Source organism: Callithrix jacchus, chromosome 10 (genome assembly GCF_049354715.1).
Source record: "Callithrix jacchus isolate 240 chromosome 10, calJac240_pri, whole genome shotgun sequence".
In the NCBI taxonomy this organism is placed as follows: Eukaryota; Metazoa; Chordata; class Mammalia; order Primates; family Cebidae; genus Callithrix; species Callithrix jacchus.
Genome location: NC_133511.1, coordinates 69,434,455 through 69,453,771, shown reverse-complemented (window position 1 = coordinate 69,453,771; position 19,317 = coordinate 69,434,455). Strand labels below are relative to the sequence as shown.

Below are 19,317 nucleotides of genomic sequence, written 5' to 3'. Positions count from 1 at the left end.
TAATTCCTAAGACTGTAAACCAAAACCCTTTTCATATGTTAAGCTATAAACCTAAGATTCTTCCACTGTAACATCTAAGGTGGCTCACGCCTATAATCCCAGCACAAAGTCAAGAGATCGAGACCATCCTGGTCAACATGGTGAAACCCCGTCTCTACTAAAAATACAAAAAATTAGCTGGGCATGGTGGCACCTGCCTGTAATCCCAGCTACTCAGGAGGCTGAGGCAGGAGAATTACCTGAACCCAGGAGGCGGAGGTTGCGGTGAGCCAAGGTCGCGCCATTGCACTCCAGCATGGGTAACAAGAGTGAAACTCCGTCTCAAAAAAATAATAATTATTTTTAAAAAATAAAGTATAAGCCTATATAAAGATGGAACCTTCCTTTGTTAGGGGAGCTTGGCTGTTAGGCAACTATGCCACCTTGCTCCCGGCCAAATAAACTCCTTCCTCTTGTATTCGGTGTCCGAGAGATCCATTTCTCGAGGCCACTCCTGCTACAAAACAAGTCAAAAAGACCTGAGGCTACTGCCACCCCTCTACCAAGTCCTCAGCTCCTAAAGTGGTGGTGTCACTCAGAAGCATGTCATTGTCCCCCACCCAAGCTCCAGAACTATGACTAAAGGATTTTGCCTGGCAGAGGAAGCAGGTTATAAACAAAGATCTCTTAATCTCTTCACAGGGAAAATGACCTCATCTCAACAGAGTGTAGAGAAGTTCAAGACTAAGGGTAGAGTATTCTCAAAATAGTAGAAGTTGTGGTAAAAGGAAAAAAGTAGTAGATTCATTGGAGATATAGGCTAAACTGTAGACTAGAGAATGTGATGGAGATAACTAGGGAAAGAGACAGCTGGGAGGAGTCTCTTGGAGTAAGAACAAATTTCACCAGCCTGGGCAAGATAGGGAGACCCCATCTCCACAAAAAATTGAAAAACTAGCTAGGCCTGCGTATATATCCCAGAACTAAAAAATAAAAAAGTTAAAAAAAAAAGCCAGGTGTCATGACACACAACTGTGGTCCCAGTTACTCAGGTGGCTGAGGTCGGCGGATCACTGGAGTCCAGGAGGGTGAGGCTACAGTGAGCCATGATCATGCTACTGCACTCCAGCCTGGGTGAGAGTGGGACTCTTGTCTCCAAAACAAACCAAAAAAGAACAAATCTCAAACACTGACCTCAGGAAGGAGCCCTTCAAAGGAACCCTAACATAATTGGATAAGTCTGGGAAGCAATTTATGCCTCAGGGCATTTTTGAAAAGAGCAGAGCAATCAGATGGCAATTAGTGAACCTAAAAAGCTGGGTGTGGCACCAGGGAAAGAGATAGTCAAAGTTCTGCCCAAACCATTATAATCCAAAGATGACTGTGGGCCTACCAACATCAGAGGATTCACCCTGCTGTGGGAGGAGAGGGATCAACCTTTTAAACAGTCTAGCCAGTCATTAAACAAATAAACAGGAAAATAATAATAGGTCCCAGAGGAATCAGACAAGTACCCAAAGTTGCTACAATATATTATCAAGTGTTCCACTTCGAAACAAACAAACAAAACATACAATGAAACTGGAAAGTGTGACCCATATACCAGAAAAAAAGCATGCAACAGAAAATTTCAGTAAGAGGGACCAGATGTCATATTTAACAGAAAAAGACTATATGTTAGCCATTATAAATATGTCCAAAGACTGCAAAAAAAAAATCATGATTAAAGACGTAAAGGAATGCATGATGTCAATGTCACATCAAATAAAGAATGTCAATAAAGAGATAGAAATTGCTGTTTAAAAAAGAAGAATCAAATGGATGTTCTGGAGTTGAAAAGCATAATAAATGAAATGGAAAATTAGGAGAGAGGCTAAATAGTAGATCTGAACTGGCATAAGAAAGAATTTGCAAACTTCAAGAGAGACTGATAGATTATACAACCCTAAAAACAGAAAACAAAATGAAGAAAAATGAACAGAGCCTCAGAGAAATGTAGAACACCATTAATCCCACCAACGTACACATAATATGAGTACCAAAAGGGGAAGATAAAGAAAAAGAAGCAGGAAGGCTCATGCCGGTGAGAGGACAAGGTAGGTGGATTGCTTGAGGCCAGGAGTTAAAGACCAGCCTGGACAACATGGTGAAATCACATCTCTACTAAAAATACAAAAACTGGCTGGGTGTGGTGGCATACACCTGTGATCCCAGCTACTAAGGGAGTCTGAGACACAAGAATCGCTTGAACCCAGGAGGCAGAGGTTGGAGTGAGCTGAGATTGGGCCAGTGCACGCCAGCTTTGGTGACAGAGTGAGACTGTATCTCAAAAAGAAGAAAAAGGAAAAGTATTCAAAGAGGTAATGGCTGAAAAATCTCCCAAGTGTTTTGAAAAACATTAATCTACCCATCAAGAAAATCTAATAAACTCCAAATAGAATAAATGCAAAAAGATCACAAATAGACACATTAAGTAAAATGCTAAACGTCAAAGGCAATGAGAAAACTTTGAAAGCAGCAAGAGAAAAATGACTCATCATACACTTGAACCCCAGTAAGAGTAACAGGTAACTTCTCACCAAAATAATGAATGCCAGAAAACAAAGGGATAACACGGTCAAAGGGCTCATTGAAGAAAGGGGATGTCAACCAAGAACTCTACATCCGGCAAAACTCTCATGAAAAAAATGAAGGCAAAATAAAAGACATTTCCAGATAAACAAAGACTGAGAAAATTCATTGCTAACTAATATACCTTACCAAAAAAAAAATACTAAAGAAAGTGCTTAAGGCTAGTAAATGACCCCAGATAGTACTTTGAATCCATACAAAAAAAGTACCAACACTGAGCCAGGTACTGTTCTAGGTACTGAAGATATAGCAGTGAACAAAACAGATTCCTTTCTCTTATGAAATTTATATTCTAGGCAATAAATAATAAAATAATAAGTGATTAAATAATAAAATCCAGATGATGATAAGTTCTACAAAATTTAAAAAAAATTAATTTAAAAAGTGATTCATAATGAAGATCTGGGTACCAGGAATGCAGTAGAGGTGCAGATTTCATTATTAAATAGGGTGGTCTGGGAAAGGTCTCTTTGATAAGATGAAGTATAACAAATGACAAAGTATATTTTTGGGGGTTTTGTTTTGTTTTGTTGTTTTTTTTTGAGACAGAGTCTCCCTCTGTCACCCAGGCTGGAGTGCAGTGGCACAATCTCTGCTCACCATAACCTCTACCTCCTGGATTCAAACATTTCTGTCTATGAAGTAGCTGGGATTACAGGCATATGCTACCATGCCCAGGTAATTTTGTATTTTTAGTAGACAGGGTTTTATCAGGTTGGCCATGCTGGTCTCTAACTCCTGACCTCAAGTGATCTGCCTGCCTTGGCCTCCCAAAGTGCTGGGATTACAGGCATGAGCCATCACGCCAGCCACAAAGTATATTTAATATGGAAATATGAGGGCATAAAGTAAATATCTAAGGAAAGAATAGTCCAGGCAGGGGCAAGAGCTAGAACCAAGGCCCTAAAGCAGAAATATAAAAGAATATGAAGCAATAGCAAGAATGTGGCTATAGTGAGTAACCAAGGAGAATACAAGTAAGAGAGAAATAAGAATAAGTGAGGACCAGCTCACAGAGGGCCCTCGCTTTTGTGGAGACTCTGCCTTTCACACCAAACACAAAATGGAGTTATCACAAGCTTTTGAGCAAAGGAGTGAAATGATCTGGTTTATGTTGTCTTTTTTTTGTTTTTTGAGACGGAGTCTCGCTCTTGTTACCCAGGCTGGAGTGCAATGGTGCGATCTCGGCTCACCGCAACCTCCGCCTCCTGGGTTCAGGCAATTCTCCTGCCTCAGCCTCCTGAGTAGCTGGGATTACAGGCACGCGCCACCATGCCCAGCTAATTTTTTGTATCTTTAGTAAAGTCAGGGTTTCACCATGTTGACCAGGATGGTCTCCATCTCTTGACCTCGTGATCCACCCGCCTCGGCCTCCCAAAGTGCTGGGATTACAGGCTTGAGCCACCGCGCCTGGCCCTGGTTTATGTTTTTTTCAAAAAAGCTCTCTAGCTGCTACATTGAGAATAAGTGTAGACATGGTTATCTGCTAGGAGACTATGGAGCCTTGGTGCCTGCAATGGAATGACAGTGAGAAATTATTCTATTTTGTATATATTTTGAAGGAAGAATCCACAGGATTTACCAATAAATGTAAAGTTGAGAAAAATTATGAATTATTTAGAATATTTTTTGCCTAGGCAATTGAAAAAATGGACTTGCCTTCAACTGAGATGAGGAAGGCAGTGTATACAGCAGGTTTTGGATGACATAATATTTAGAATCCAGCTTGGTGCACATTAAGCTTCACATGACTTTAAAATTCTTAGAAGAAAACACAGGAGTAAGTCATCATGACCTTGCATTTGGCAATGATTCCTTAGATATGACCTCAAAATCATGAGGAGCAACAACAGCAAAAATATAAATAAACTGGACTTCATCAAAATTAAAAATTTCTGTCCTTCAAAGGACACCATAAAGTGAAAAAACAACACACAGAATGGGAGAAAATATTTTCAAAAAACATATCTCTTAAGGGATTTGTACCTAGAATATATAAAGAACTTTAACAACTCAATACCAAAAGACAACCCAATTTAAAAATGAGCAAAATTATTTGTTTGTTTGTTTTTTAACACAGAATCTCACTCTGTCACCCAGAGTCAGCCTGAGTTCAGTGGCCCAGTCTCAGCTCACTGCAACCTCTGCCTCCCAGGTTCAAGCCATTCTCATGTCTCAGCCTCCTGAGTAGCTGGGATTACAGGCACACACCACCATGACCAGCTAATTTTTGTATCGTTTTGTAGAGAGCAAGTTTCACCATGTTGGCCCAGCTGGTCTCAAACTCCTGGCTTCAAACAATCTACCCACCACCCAAAGTGCTGGGATTACAGGCATCAGCCACCATATCAGGCCACAAAGTTATTATTAAAAAGTTAAAAAAAAAAATGTTGGCAAGGCTGCAGAGAAAATGGAACACTTATACACAGTTGATGGAAATGTAAATTATTCTAGCCACTGTGGAAAGCAGTTTTGAGATTTCTCAGAGTACTAAAAATAGAGCTACCATTCAACCCAGCCATTCCATTACTGTATACATACCCAAAGGAAAATAAATCATTCTACTCAAAAGACATGTGCACTCTTTTTTTTTTTGAGACGGAGTTTCACTCTTGTTACCCAGGCTGGAGTGCAATGGCACGACCTCGGCTCACCGCAACCTCCACCTCCTGGGTTCAGGCAATTCTCCTGCTTCAGCCTCCTCAATAGCTGGGATTACAGGCACGCACCACCATACCCAGCTAATTTTTTGTATTTTTAGTAGAAACAGGGTTTCACCATGTTGACCAGGATGGTCTCAATATCTTCACCTCGTGATCCACCTGCCTTGGCATCCCAAAGTGCTGGGATTACAGGCGTGAGCCACCGCGCCCGGCCCAACATGTGCACTCTTAATGTTCATTGCAGCACTATTCACAATAGCAAAGACATGGAATCAACCTAGATGCCCATCAAGATTCTTTATCCAGTGGACTGGATAAATAACATGTGGTACAGGCCAGGCACAGTGGCTCACACCTGTAATCCCAGCACTTTGGGAGGCCAAGAGGGGAGGATACCTTGAGCTCAGGAGTTCAAGATCAGCCTGGGAAAAATGACAAAAGCCCATATCTACAAAACAATACAAAAAGATTAGCCAGGCACAGTGGTACATGCCTGTAGTTCCAGCTGCTCAGGAAGCTGAAGTGGGAAGATCACTTGAGCCCAGGAGATTGAGGTTGCAGTGAGTTGGAATCACCCACTGCACTCCAACCTAGGTGACAGAGCCAAGACCCTGTCTCAAAAAATAAAAAAGAAAGAAAGAAAAAAGAAAATAATGTGGTACATATTGACCACGGAAAGGAATGAAAATCCTTTGCAGCAACATGAATGCAACTGGAGGCCATTAGCCTAAGTGAATTAATGCAGTCAGAAAACCAGATATGGCATGTTCTCACTTAAAATTGGGAGCTAAATCCTGGGTACACACAGAAAGATGTGAAACAATAGATGTGAACAATAGACACTGGGGTCTCCAAAAGGAGGGGGGAGAGGGAGAAGGACTGAAAAAATTTCTATTGGATGCTATGGTCACTATCTGCAACAGAAACCAAAAATCTCAGCATCACACAATATATCCTTGTAACAAACCTGCACATGTACCCCGTGAATATAAAATTAAGAAGGAAATATTTTAAAATAATAATAAAAATAAAATAAGTTATCAAAGGACCTAATATTTCTCTAAAGAAGATATATAAATAACCATTAAGCACATGAAAAGATGTTCGATACTATCAGTCATCAGAGAAATATAAATCAAAATCATGATGCAATATTACATTATACCAACTAGGATGACTGCAATCAAAAAGTCAGAGAATAACAAGTGTTGATGAGCATGTGGAGAGATAAGCTCCCTCATACACTGCTGGCAGGAATGTAAAAATGGTTTAGCCACTTGAACCATTTTTATATGGAAAACTCTGGCAGTTCCTAAAACAGGTAAACACAGTTACCATATGACCCAGCGATTCTATTCATATTTATATACCCAAGAGAACTGAAAATATACATCCAAACAAAACACAAAGCACATGTCCACATAAAAACTTATACATAAGTCTATAGCAGCAGTATTCATAATAGCCAAAAGGTGAAATAAACCAGATGTCTATAAATTGATGAATGGCTAAACAAAAATGGTATGTCCACGCAACAGAATATTATTTGGCCACGAAAAGAAATAAAGTACAGATATATGTACACAAACACATACAAGCAGTACTGATACAACATGAATGCACCTTGAAAACATGCTAAGTGAAAAGAGCCAGTTATAACAGATCACATATTATATGATTGTATTTACATGAAATGTCCATAATAGGCAAATCTACAGAAAGAGAAAGTAGATTCGCGGTTGCTTAGGCTGGGGGTAATGGGGAGAGAGAAGAACAATGTCGTTTCTTTTTGAAGTGACAAAAATGTTTTTAAATTTTTGACTGAGGTGATGGTTGCACATATCTGTCAATATACTAAAACCCATTGAATTGTATACTATAAATGGGCGAATTGCACAGTAATGTGAATTATTTCTCAGTAAAGCTGTTTCGTTTTTAATTGATAGATTAGACTAGAGGCCAGAAAATTTTTTCTGTAAAGAGTCAGACAGTAAATATTTTAGGCTTGGTGATCCATATGGTCTCTGTCACAACTACTCAACACTGCTATTCTTGTGTAAAAGCAGCAATAGACAATATGTAAATGAATGAGAGTGGCTGTATGCCAATAAAATGTTATTTATGGACAGTGAAATTTCAATTTGATATAAATTTCACATCTTGAAATTCTTCTTTAGATTTCTCCCTAAACTATTTAAAAATGTAAAAATCAGGGTTCTCCCACTGCTCCTGCTGTGGGTCTCAGCAGCTCGGGCAACAGGAGGAGCGGCAGAGACCAAGCAGCCCAGCTTTGCGAAGGCTCTCAGTGCACCGCCCCGATGCCCAAAAGGAAGGTTAGCTCCGCCAAAGAGGCTGCCAAGGAAGAACCCAAGAGGAGATAGGCGCAGCTGTCTGCTAAACCTGCTCCTAAAAAAGTGAAAGCAATGCCAAAAAAGACAGCAGTGAAGGATAAATCTTCAGACAAAAAAGTGCAAACAAAAGGAAAAAGGGGAGCAAAGGGAAAACAGGATGAAGTGCCTAACCAAGAAACTAAAGAAAATTTATCTGCAGAAAACAGGGAAATGAAAACTGAGGAGAATCCAGCCTCTTATGAAGCAGGAGAGAAAGAAGCCAAGTTTGATTAATACCATACACCATGTCTTATCAGTGGTCCCTGTCCCTCTTCTTGTACAATCTAGAGGAATATTTCTATCAACTACTTTGTAAATCCAAGTTTTTTAGTAGCTCTAGAAACATTTTTAAGAAGAAGGGAATCCCACCTAATCCCATTTTTTAAGTATAAATTCTTTTTTTAAGAGGTAAAATCATTCAATGGTTGTTTATTTTTTGGTACAACCACAAAATAGTGTGGGATGCTGAATTATGGGAGGCTTTGACTGTCTCAGGTGTCAGCTTAACATTCCATAGATGGGGGGTTAGTTTTTATATTCTATAATACAAACCATATTAAATGACAAAATGGAATCAGTCCTGCATTTAATGTCTTTAGCATTTAAAATTACTTCTATTCCCATGTTGTTTTTTAGCAGAATTGTTTTCTAAAGAAAACCACTCCTTGATCACGGCTCTCTCTGTCAGAATTGTGTGCACTCTGTAACATCTTTGGTGTGGTAGTCCTGTTTTCTTAATAACTTTGTTATTCTGCTGTGAAAGATTAAAAATTTGAATATGTAGTGTATATGCTATTCAGTTGTGAATCGGTGGGGCATATGTAACAGCTTATCAACATGTGAAGATACTAGTACTTGATAGTCTCCTAAGGACAATTTGCTTCCAAATTTTAAGCTGGAAAGTCACTGAAATAACTTTAAAAAAGAATTACAATATATGGCTTTTTAGATTTTCAGTACATATATGAAGAACTGTTTACAAATTGCAATGTCTGTAGAGATCCTCAAACAACAAAATCTCAATTATGAAAGAAAAAAACATAAAAATCATTCTTAGTTTGTAGGCTATATGAAAAAACACTGTGCTGATCCCTGGACTAGATATAACAAATCCACCCTCTGCTCTGGTTTCAGGTGCTAGGGAAATCTCTCTCCTTAACAATTCCCATGAACAAAAGGCAACTTTGATTCCCTGCTCGGTTTTCCTTCATGCTACCATCCCTATGCATGGTTTTCCAACACCCTGAGAGGATCACAAACTCAGCCAAACATTCAACAGCAGGAAAACCTCTAGAGCTCCATTTCCAAAACAGAACACCCACTTCAATCTACTTGGCAAAAACAGAGCTTACCACATGTTCCTTACAAATGACACTCACCTCTGGGCAGTGATGGGGGGTATGGGAAGAGGCTTATGGACAAAGAATACAAGAGAATAAAACAAACTCATACCTCTCCCAAGAAGCTTCTGGCATCTAATCAATTGTAAGAGGGAGGATTTAGGCTTATGTGTCAATAAGCAATACAAAATATATACATATAGGGCTGGGCGCAGTGGCTCACGCCTGTAATCCCAGCACTTTGGGAGGCCGAGGTGGGTGGATCATGAGGTCAAGAGATCGAGACCATCCTGGTCAACATGGTGAAACCCCATCTCTACTAAAACTACAAAAAATTAGCTGCACATGGTGGCGCATGCCTGTAATCCCAGCTACTCAGGAGGCTGAGGCAGGAGAATTGCCTGAACCCAGGAGGTGAAGGTTGCCGTGAGCTGAGATCGCGTCATTGCACTCCAGCCTGGTAACAAGAGCAAAACTCTGTAGCAAAGTGTGTGCATGTGCATATATATGTGTGTTTTAAGGATGAAATATTCTATTAGCCTATTGAACTACACAGAAGAGAAGGCAGAAGAGTAGTGTAGGTATTAGGAGTTCCAGAAACCTTTGTTAAACAGCATTTGTTCTTTTATTTGCCTAGCCACCATTTACTGAGTAGTTACTATGTGACAGGTCTTGTGCTGAGAACCAAGGACACACAGATTAATCAGATATATTGAAAGCATCTAGGTGAGACAGATATACAGAAGAGAGTCTGTCCTTCAAGGCAAGAACCACTGTTCTATGTGGAGGAAAGTGCTATCACTCAATCCGAAAGACAGAGCCCAGCAACTTTCTCTCCAACTCCTCCATCCCCATACTGCCTAGGACTACACAAAGTTTTCCACTCTCAACTGATCACACAGCTTGCTCAACATCCAGAGAAGTCAGAAAGCTTATGAAGTGTCATACAAGAAAAAGATTTTCACAGATAATGTCTTGAATCACATTTCTGCCATTACCACTATGTCACATAGAGCCTGTAAAATGCAAGCTACCTCACAGTTACAATGTGGAGAAAAGGAGATTATTTAAGACACAGTCCTTCAGAGTGCCTACATGTAGAAAGTGCTTCATTTGTGTTTGATTATTGTGAACCTAGGTCCCCTTGACAAGGGGGCTTATGCTATTTATACTGTTTACCTGAGGAGAAACCTAGTGGCTGAGGATATACAAGAATAAATAGTATGATCCCCTTTTTCAAGGGACCCAGCAACTTCTAATCTTACCAGTGACTTCCCAGAGACTTCTAATCTTGCCTCTCTCTTCTCAAGATACCAACAGGCTAGATGAAGGAGGGTGTGGGAAGGATCCAAGATGGCCAAATAGGAACAGCTCTGGAGTGCAGTTCCCAGCAAGAACAACGCAGAGGGTAAGTGCCCACCGCATTTCCAAACAAATTTTCACTGCCCACAGACCCATAGATTCCTGGACTGAAAAGTGCCACGAGTTTTCAGCATGGTGGCTTCAGCCAGTGCCATGTTGGTGCACACACAGAAACTCACACAAATCTGGGCTGCTGTTTCAACTGGCGCCTGGAACGCTGGGGAGACATAGCTGCCCTTTCAACTGAAAGAAAGGGGGCAGAGACAGGGAGTCAGGCGATCTGGCTTGGTGCATACCACCCCCACGTAACAAGCAATCTGAAAGGCTCTGGATTGAGAGTTTCCCAGCAAGTGCGGCTGGACCCAGGAAGGTCCAGCTCAATGGGGGGAAGGGCGACTACCACTACCAAGGCAATCCGCCCCTACTGAGGCAGTTCACACAGCAGCTGGGCAGAGCCTGTACAGCTCAGCAACACCTCTGCTGGCAGACTGTGACTAAACTACTCCCTGTGGGGCAGGGCATCAGTGAAATAAGGCAGCATCATGACAGTAACTTATAAATAAAGCCGAACTTCCAAGGACAGAGCACCTGGGAAAAGAGGCAGTTATAAGGTCCACTGCAGCAGACTTAAAAGTACCTGCCTAGCATCTCTGCACATAATCAACAGATTCACCAGGGTTGAAATGAAGGGAAAAAATGCTAAGGGCAGCCAGAGAGAATGTGACAGAGAGAATGAATCCAAGCTGGAAAACACTCTTCAGGATATTATCCAGGAGAATTTCCTCAACCTAGCAAGGCAGGCCAATATTCAAGTCCAGGAAATACAGAGAACACCACAAAGATATTCCTCAAGAAGAGCAACCCCAAGGCACATAATCATCAGATTCACCAGGGTTGAAATGAAGGAAAAAAAAGTGCTAAGGGCAGCCAGAGAGAAAGGTCAAGCTACTGACAAAGGGAAGCCCATCAAACTCACAGCAGATCTCTCCACAGAAACCCTATAAGCCAGAAGACAATGGGGGCCAACATTCAACATCCTTAAAGAAAAGAACTTTCAACCTAGAATTTCATATCCAGCAAAACTAAGCTTCATAAGTGAAGGAGAAAGAAAATCCTTTATGGACAAGCAATTGCTGAGAGATTTCATCACCACCAGGCCTTCCTTACAGGACCTCCTGAAAGAAGCACTAAACAAGGAAAGGAACAACGAGTACTAGCCACTCCAAAAACTTACCAAATGGTAAAGACCATCGACACAATGAAAAAAATGAATCAACTAACGGGCACAACATCCAGATGGCATCAAATGGCAGGATCAAATTCACACATAACAATATTAACCTTAAATGTAAATAAGCTAAATGCCCCAATCAAAGATACCGACTGGCAAAGTGTATAAAAAGTCAAGACCCATCGGTGTGCTGTATTCAGGAAACCCATCTCAGGTGCAAGGACACAGATAGGCTCAAACTAAAGAGATGGAGGAAGATTTATCAAGCTAATGGAGAGCAAAAAAAAGCAGGAGTTGCGATCTTAGTCTCTGATAAAATGGACTTTAAACCAATAAAGACCAAAAGACAAAGAAGGGCATTACATAGTGGTAAAAGGATCAATGCAACAAGAAGAGCTAATGATCCTAAATATGCACCCAATACAGGAGCATCCAGATACATAAAGGAAGTTCTTAATGACTTACAAAGAAACTTACACTCCCACACAATAATAGTGGGAGACTTTAACACTCCACTGTCAATATTAGACAGATCAAGACAGAAAATTAACAAGGATATCCAGGACTTGAACTCAGATCTGGACCAAGTGGACCTAATAGACATGTACAGAAATCTCCACCCCAAATCCACAGAATATACATTCTTTTCAGCATCACATTGCACCTACTCCAAAATTGACCACACAATTGGAAGCAAATCACTCCTCGGCAAATGCAAAAGAACAGAAATCATAACAAACACTCTCTCAAACCACAGGGCAATCAAATTAGAACTCAGAATTAAGAAACTAACTCAGAACCACACAGCTTCATGGAAATTGAACAACTGGCTCCTGAATGTCAACTGGATAAACAATGAAATGAAGGCAGAAATAAAGATGTTCTTCAAAACCAACAAGAACAAAGACACAATGTATCAGAATCTCTGAGACACATTTAAAGCGGTGTCTAGAGGGAAATTTATAGCAATAAATGCCCACATGAGAAAGGAGGAAACATATAAAATCGATACCCTATTGTCAAAATTGAAAGAGCTAGCGGAGGGCCGGGCGCGGTGGCTCATGCCTGTAATCCCAGCACTTTGGGAGGCCGAGGCGGGTGGATCACGAGGTCAAGAGATCAAGACCATACTGGTCAGCATGGTGAAACCCCGTCTCTACTAAAAATACAAAAAATTACCTGGGCATGGTGGCGCGTGCCTGTAATCCCAGCTACTCAGGAGGCTGAGGCAGGAGAATTGCCTGAACCCAGGAGGCGGAGGTTGCGGTGAGCCGAGATTGCGCCATTGCACTCCAGCCTGGGTAAACGAGCAAAACTCCATCTCAAAAAAAAAAAAAAAGAAAGAAAGAAAGAAAGAAAGAAAGAGCTAGCGGAGCAACATCAAAAAAAAAAAAAAAAAAAAAAAAACTCAAAGGCTAGCAGAAGACAAGAAATAACTAAGATGAGAGCAGAACTGAGGGAGATAGAGACACAAAAAACCCTTCAAAAAAAATCAATAAATCCAGGAGCTGGTTTTTTTGAAAAGATCAACAAAATAGACAGACCACTAGCCAGATTAATAAAAAAGAGAGAAGAATTAAATAGATGCAATAAAAAAATGATAAAGGGGATTTCACCACTGAGTCCACAGAAATACAATCAGAGATTACTAAAATTTTATGCACATAAACCAGTAAACCTGGAAGAAATGGGTAAATTCCTGGACACCTGCACCCTCCCAAGCCTAAACCAGGAAGAAGTTGAAACCTTGAACAGACCAATAACAAGGGCTTAAGTTGAGGCAGCAAGTAATAGCCTACCAACCAAAAAAAGTCCAGGTCCAGACAGATTCACAGCTGAATTCTACCAGACATACAAAGAGGAGCTGGCACCACTCCTTGTGAAACTATTCCAAACAATACAAAAAGAGGGAATCCTTCCCAAATCATTTTATAAGACCAACATCATCCTGATACCAAAACCAGGCAGGGACTCAACAAAAAAAGAAAACTTCAGGCCAATATCCATGATTAACATAGACGCAAAAATCTTCAATAAAATACTGGCAAACCGATTGCAACAGCACATCAAAAAGGTATCCATCATAATCAAGTAGGCTTCATTCCAGGGATGCAAGGCTGGTTCAAAATACGCAAGTCTGTAAACGTAATCCACCATATAAACAGAATCAAAGACAAAAACCACATGATTATCTCAATAGATGCAGAGAAGGTCTTTGACAAAATTCAACAGCGCTTTATGCTAAAAATTCTCAATAAACTGGTTATCAAAGGAACATATCTCAAAACAATAAAAGCTATTTACGACAAACCTACAGCCAATATGATACTGAATGGACAAAAACTGGAAGCATTACCTTTGAAATCCAGCACAAGGATGCCCTCTCTCACCACTCTTATTCAATATAGTATTGGAAGTTCTAGCCAGAGCAATTAGGCAAGAAAAAAAATAAAGGATATTCAATTGGGAAAAGAGGAAGTCAAATTGTCTCTATTTGCAGGCGACATGATTGTATATTTAGAAGACCCTATCATCGCAACCCAAAATCTCCTTAAACTGAAAAGCAACTTCAGCAGAGTCTCAGGATACAAAATCAATGTGCAGAAATCACAAGCATTCCTATACACCAATAACAGACAGAGAGTTAAATCATGAGCAAACTCCAATTCACAATTGATACAAAGAGAATAAAATATCTAGGAATACAACTAACAAAGGATGTGAAGGACCTCTTCAAGGAGAACTACAAACCACTGCTCAAGGAAATGAGAGGACACAAACAGATGTAGAAACATTTCATGCTCATGGTTAGGAAGAATCAAGATTGTGAAAATGGCCATACTGCCCAAAGTAATTTACAGATTCAATGCTATCCCCATTAAGCTACCAATGACCTTCTTCACAAAACTGGAAAAAACCACCTTAAACTTTACATAAAACCAAAAGAGAGCCCACATAGCCATCCATGACAATCCTAAGCCAAAAGAACAAAGCCAGAAGCATCATGCTACCTGATTTCAAACTATACTATCAGGCTACAGTAATCAAAACAGCATGGTACTGGTACCAAAACAGAGATACAAATAAATGGAACAGAACAGAAGCCCTGGAGGCAATACCACACATCTACAACCATCTGATCTTTGACAAAAGCAATGGGGAAAGGATTCCCTGTTTAATAAATGGTGTTGGGAAAACAGCTAGCAGTGTGCAGAAAGCAGAAACTGGACCCCTTCCTGACACCTTACACCAAAATTAACTCCAGATGGATTAAAGCCTTAAATATAAGACCTAACACCATAAAAACCCTAGAAGAAAAACCATTCAGGACATAGGCGTAGGCAAGGACTTCATGACTAAAACACCAAAAGCACTGACCACAAAAGCCAAACTAGACAAATGGGATCTAATTAAACTCCAGAGATTCTGTACAGCAAAAGAAGCAATCATTAGAGTGAACCAGCAACCAACAGTATGGGAAAAAATTTTTGTAATCTACCCATCTAACAAAGGACTAATATCCAGAATCTACAAAGAACTAAAACAGATTTACAAGAAAAACAAACAAACAAACAAATCCATCCAAAAGTGGGCAAAGGATACAAACAGACACTTTTCAAAAGAAGAAATATATGAGGCTAACAAACATATGAAAAAATGCTCATCATCATTGATCATTAGAGAAATGCAAATCAAAACCACATTGAGATACCATCTCATGCCAGTTAGAATGGCAATCATTAAAAAATCTGGAGACAACAGATGCTGGATAGGATGGGGAGAAACAGGAACACTTTTACACTGTTGGTGGGAGTATAAGGTAGTTCAACCATTGTGGAAGACAGTGTGATGATTCCTCAAGGACCCAGAAATAGAAATTCCATTTACCCAGCAATCCCATTACTAGGTATATACCTAAAGGATTATAAATCATTCTTTTATAAAGACACATGCACACGTATGTTCATAGTGGCATTGTTTGCAATAGCAAAGACCTGGAACTAACAGAAATGCCCACTGACGATAGACTGGACAAGGAAAATGTGGCACATATACACCATGGAATACTATGCAGCCATTAAAAATGATGAGTTTGTGTCCTTTGTAGGGACATGGATGAATCTGGAAACTATCATTCTCAGCAAACTGACACAAGAACATAAAATCAAACATCACATGTTCTCACTCATAGGCGGGTGATGAACAATGAGAACACATGGACACAGGTAGGGGAGCATCACGCACTGGGGTCTGTTGGAGGGGGCAGGGAGGGACAGCAGGGGAGTGGGGAGATAACATGGAGAGAAATGCCAGATGTAGGTGACGGGGGGATGGAGGCAGCAAACCACATTGTCATGTGTGTACCTATGCAACAATCCTGCATGATCTGCACATGTACCCCATAACCTAAAGTACAATAAAAAGAAAGAAAGAGGGCATGCCTCTCATCCAGTCAGTGCCAAACTACTGAGGTGTTTGCCTATGTCGATATATACCTGAGAAGGCCTGATGCATGTTGGAACTGACAAAAAATTAGAAGAAACTTGATAATACAAAAACTGTAGAAATTTGCATACTTGTAAACCAATCTCTTTTTCAAGCCCCACATCAGCCACTGGAGGTATATGTTACTGGTATCCCTATCTTATAGATGAAATAACTATTCTCTAGATACCTCCCTACTTGATGTCTCCCAAACTTGCCATATTTTTTGCCTCCTGCCTTTACTCATTAAGTTCCCCTTTCCTGGAATGCTCTTCTTCCTATCTTCATCTAGTAAACTCCTGTTCATCCTTAAAAACCAAGTTCCAACTTCACCTCCTCTGCAAAACCTGCTCCTGGCATACCTTCAGTCAGAATTAGGGCCAGCTCTGTTTACTTCCAGCTCATCATCTTTGGAATGAAATCCAAGTTCCTCAGTATGGCACACAAATCTGGCTAGAGCCTGCCTTTCTAATCTTATTCTCAACCTCTCCTTCCCTGCCCCAGTATTACATTTGCTCAAGTTAAAAGAACCACTGAACCACAGATTCCCAAGGACATCATACTTGTTACTCCGCATGATACATCATTCTCAACCCCCTCCCATGTAAACCCCTAAATACCTCTCAAAATTCGTATCAGGCAACACCTTTTCTGGGTAGTCTTTCCTGAAATCCTCAGATAGGTTAACTCTTTTCTGTACTTCCACAGCATACAGAGCTCATCTCTTCTTACAATTTCTATCAAGATTAAATATGTATGTTTTTCTGCCTCAGTAATATGTAAGACCTTTGTAGGTAGAAAATTCATCTTATTAGTCTTTGAATGGATATGCAAAGCATATCCAGCATCTAGCACAAAACACACAGTCCATATGTTTGCAGAAGAAAGAAAGGAGGAAGGCAAGGAGCACATCAAAAAAGTAAGAAAGATTTCAAAGAGGTACTTATAAGTGAGGAGAAGAACACAAGAATGAATGAAAGGAAACTCACCGAACCTTAAGTGAAGTGAATGTGAGACATATGCAGATACAGATATGCACAGAAGGACTTGAAAAAATACATATATACTCAAACAAACACAAACACCAGTTAGGTCTGAAGGGAAACAGAGCCTTGGGAGCCAGCTGCCAATTCCTCCTTAGACAGGAAGAGTCAGAAATGTTTAATACCTGAAGCATGGCTTTTCTCTCTCTGCTAGCTTGACCATTCCTGGTTACTAGATGATAACTGCATTCTGCCTATGACTTTGTGGGGCCCAGATTCTGCCTAGACTAATAGCATCTTTGGGCTGCTGATTACATTTCTGGCTCTGCTTTTACTTCCAGGTCCTGTGTATTATACTTCAGGCTAAACCCTTTGTCCCTAACCTTCTCCTGGATCCTCAACCTCATTTATGGGCTTTCTCTCAGCCCGTACTTCCTTGGCTCAGTGTTCCTCCTCTCCCTCCACTTCTTGTCATACAGACACATCTAAATACAGAAAGACACATACCCACACAAGCACAAAATGATGTATATACACACATACAAAAAAAAACCACAAACACAAAGGCACATATAGACATGTACATATATATATAGACACATACACAAACAAGTCTTACAAATATATCTAATCCCTGTCATCAACAGGATTACCATCCAGAATAGACAAAGCAGACTCAACAACAAAGAGAGGGGGAAGGAAAACAAGAGCCTGCTTAGTAAGAAAGAATTTCCCTATCTGTCAAAGCAAGCCACTGTCTGGGTTTTTCTGGAAACATGAGGGGTACCATCTGGGGGAGCTGCTGCCTCATCTTGTATCTGGCTAAGGCACTGGGACAGATTGCAAACTATGTCTACTCTTGCTGATGTGTAGCTCAGCTTGTCTGGGAACTGGTACCCTTGCCTGAGTGCTGGCTGACAATATGTTTTCTGCTACACCAGTACACATAAGATCACTGCATCCTGATTCCTCTGGAAACTCCCACAGACCCTGTACATACTATCATTATGGTCCTTAAAAGGTGCTATTGTCACTGCTATTATATATTTGTCTCTCTCACTAGCCTAGGGCTTGTTAATGGCAAATAGTATCCTATTTTCATCTCTACTTTATAGATGAGGAAAGTATAAGAGGAAAGTGTGAGTCTCCAAATCACTTGACCATACACTTAGTACATTGCAAAGTTTGGATTTGAACCCAGGTTGGACTCCAAAGCTCATACTTAGACTTTTAAAAAGTCAAAGTCCAAATAGTTTATTCAAAATCATTATAAGAAACTCACAAAAGTTAGGGCTGAATACATAAGCAGGGCTAAAAAATTTGAACTCAGTGGAAGTTGTGGCCTATAAACTCATTATGAGTCACTACTGGTTGGTGAATGCTACAGCCACCCTGTAAGTATTTACAAGGAAGAATGAGATCAGGACATTTCTTTAGCCTAAGGAGCAGGTTTCACCTGAAAAATGATGTCATTCATGGTGTCAACGGTCTCTGTTCTGTCCAAAGGGCCCGAGCAGACTTCAATCTGGGCTTTGCCTGAATTAAGAGCAGGGGGTCAGAATGTTCCATGAAGTAGGAGATAAGATGATGAGTGCACCAGGACACAGGCAGAGAACTAGAAAGAAAAAAAGCAGAGAGGTGCCTCCAAACTGAAGTCAAAGAAGAATTACTGTAGCAACACAATGTATATATCAGAAACCAATGCTGAAGTTAATTTGTATATAGTAAATTTTTTTTAAGAAAGGAGAAAGAGGCTGGGTGCAGTGGCGTACACCTTTAGTCCCAGCATTTTGGGAGGCCGAGGCAGGAGGATCACTTGAGGTCAGGAGTTCAAGACTAGCCTGACCAACATGGTGAAACCCTGTCTTTACTAAAAATACAAAAATTAGCTAGGCGTGGTTGCACATGCCTGTAATCCAAACTACTCGGGAGGCTGAAGCAGGAGAATCTCTTGAACCCAGGAGACAGAGGTTGTAGTGAGCTGAGATTGCACCACTGCACTCCAGCCTGGGCAACAAGAGTTAAATTCCATCTCAAAAAACAAAAAGCAAATAAAAAGAAAAGAGAAAGAGGAGGAGGAGGAGAAGCAGCAGTAGTATCTCCAGACTGTCAAAGCTATGTGCAGGGAAAGCAAAGAAAATTATGTTCAGGCTGGGTGCAGTGGCTCATGCCTGTAATATGAGCACTTTGGGGGGCCAAGGCGAGCAGATCACGAGGTCAGGAGTTCGAGACCAGCCTGGCCACCATAGTGAA

General features: G+C 40.5%; 1 protein-coding gene and 1 pseudogene across 18 annotated transcripts in view; one reads left to right on the top strand and one right to left on the bottom strand.

Annotated features, from left to right (window-relative positions):
• The window catches only part of STIM1 (stromal interaction molecule 1), a 253,800-nt gene that overhangs the window by 84,502 nt on the left and 149,981 nt on the right, over window positions 1-19,317 (bottom strand). The window lies entirely within an intron of this gene.
• Window positions 7,592-7,897, top strand: LOC118145798 (non-histone chromosomal protein HMG-14 pseudogene; annotated as a pseudogene).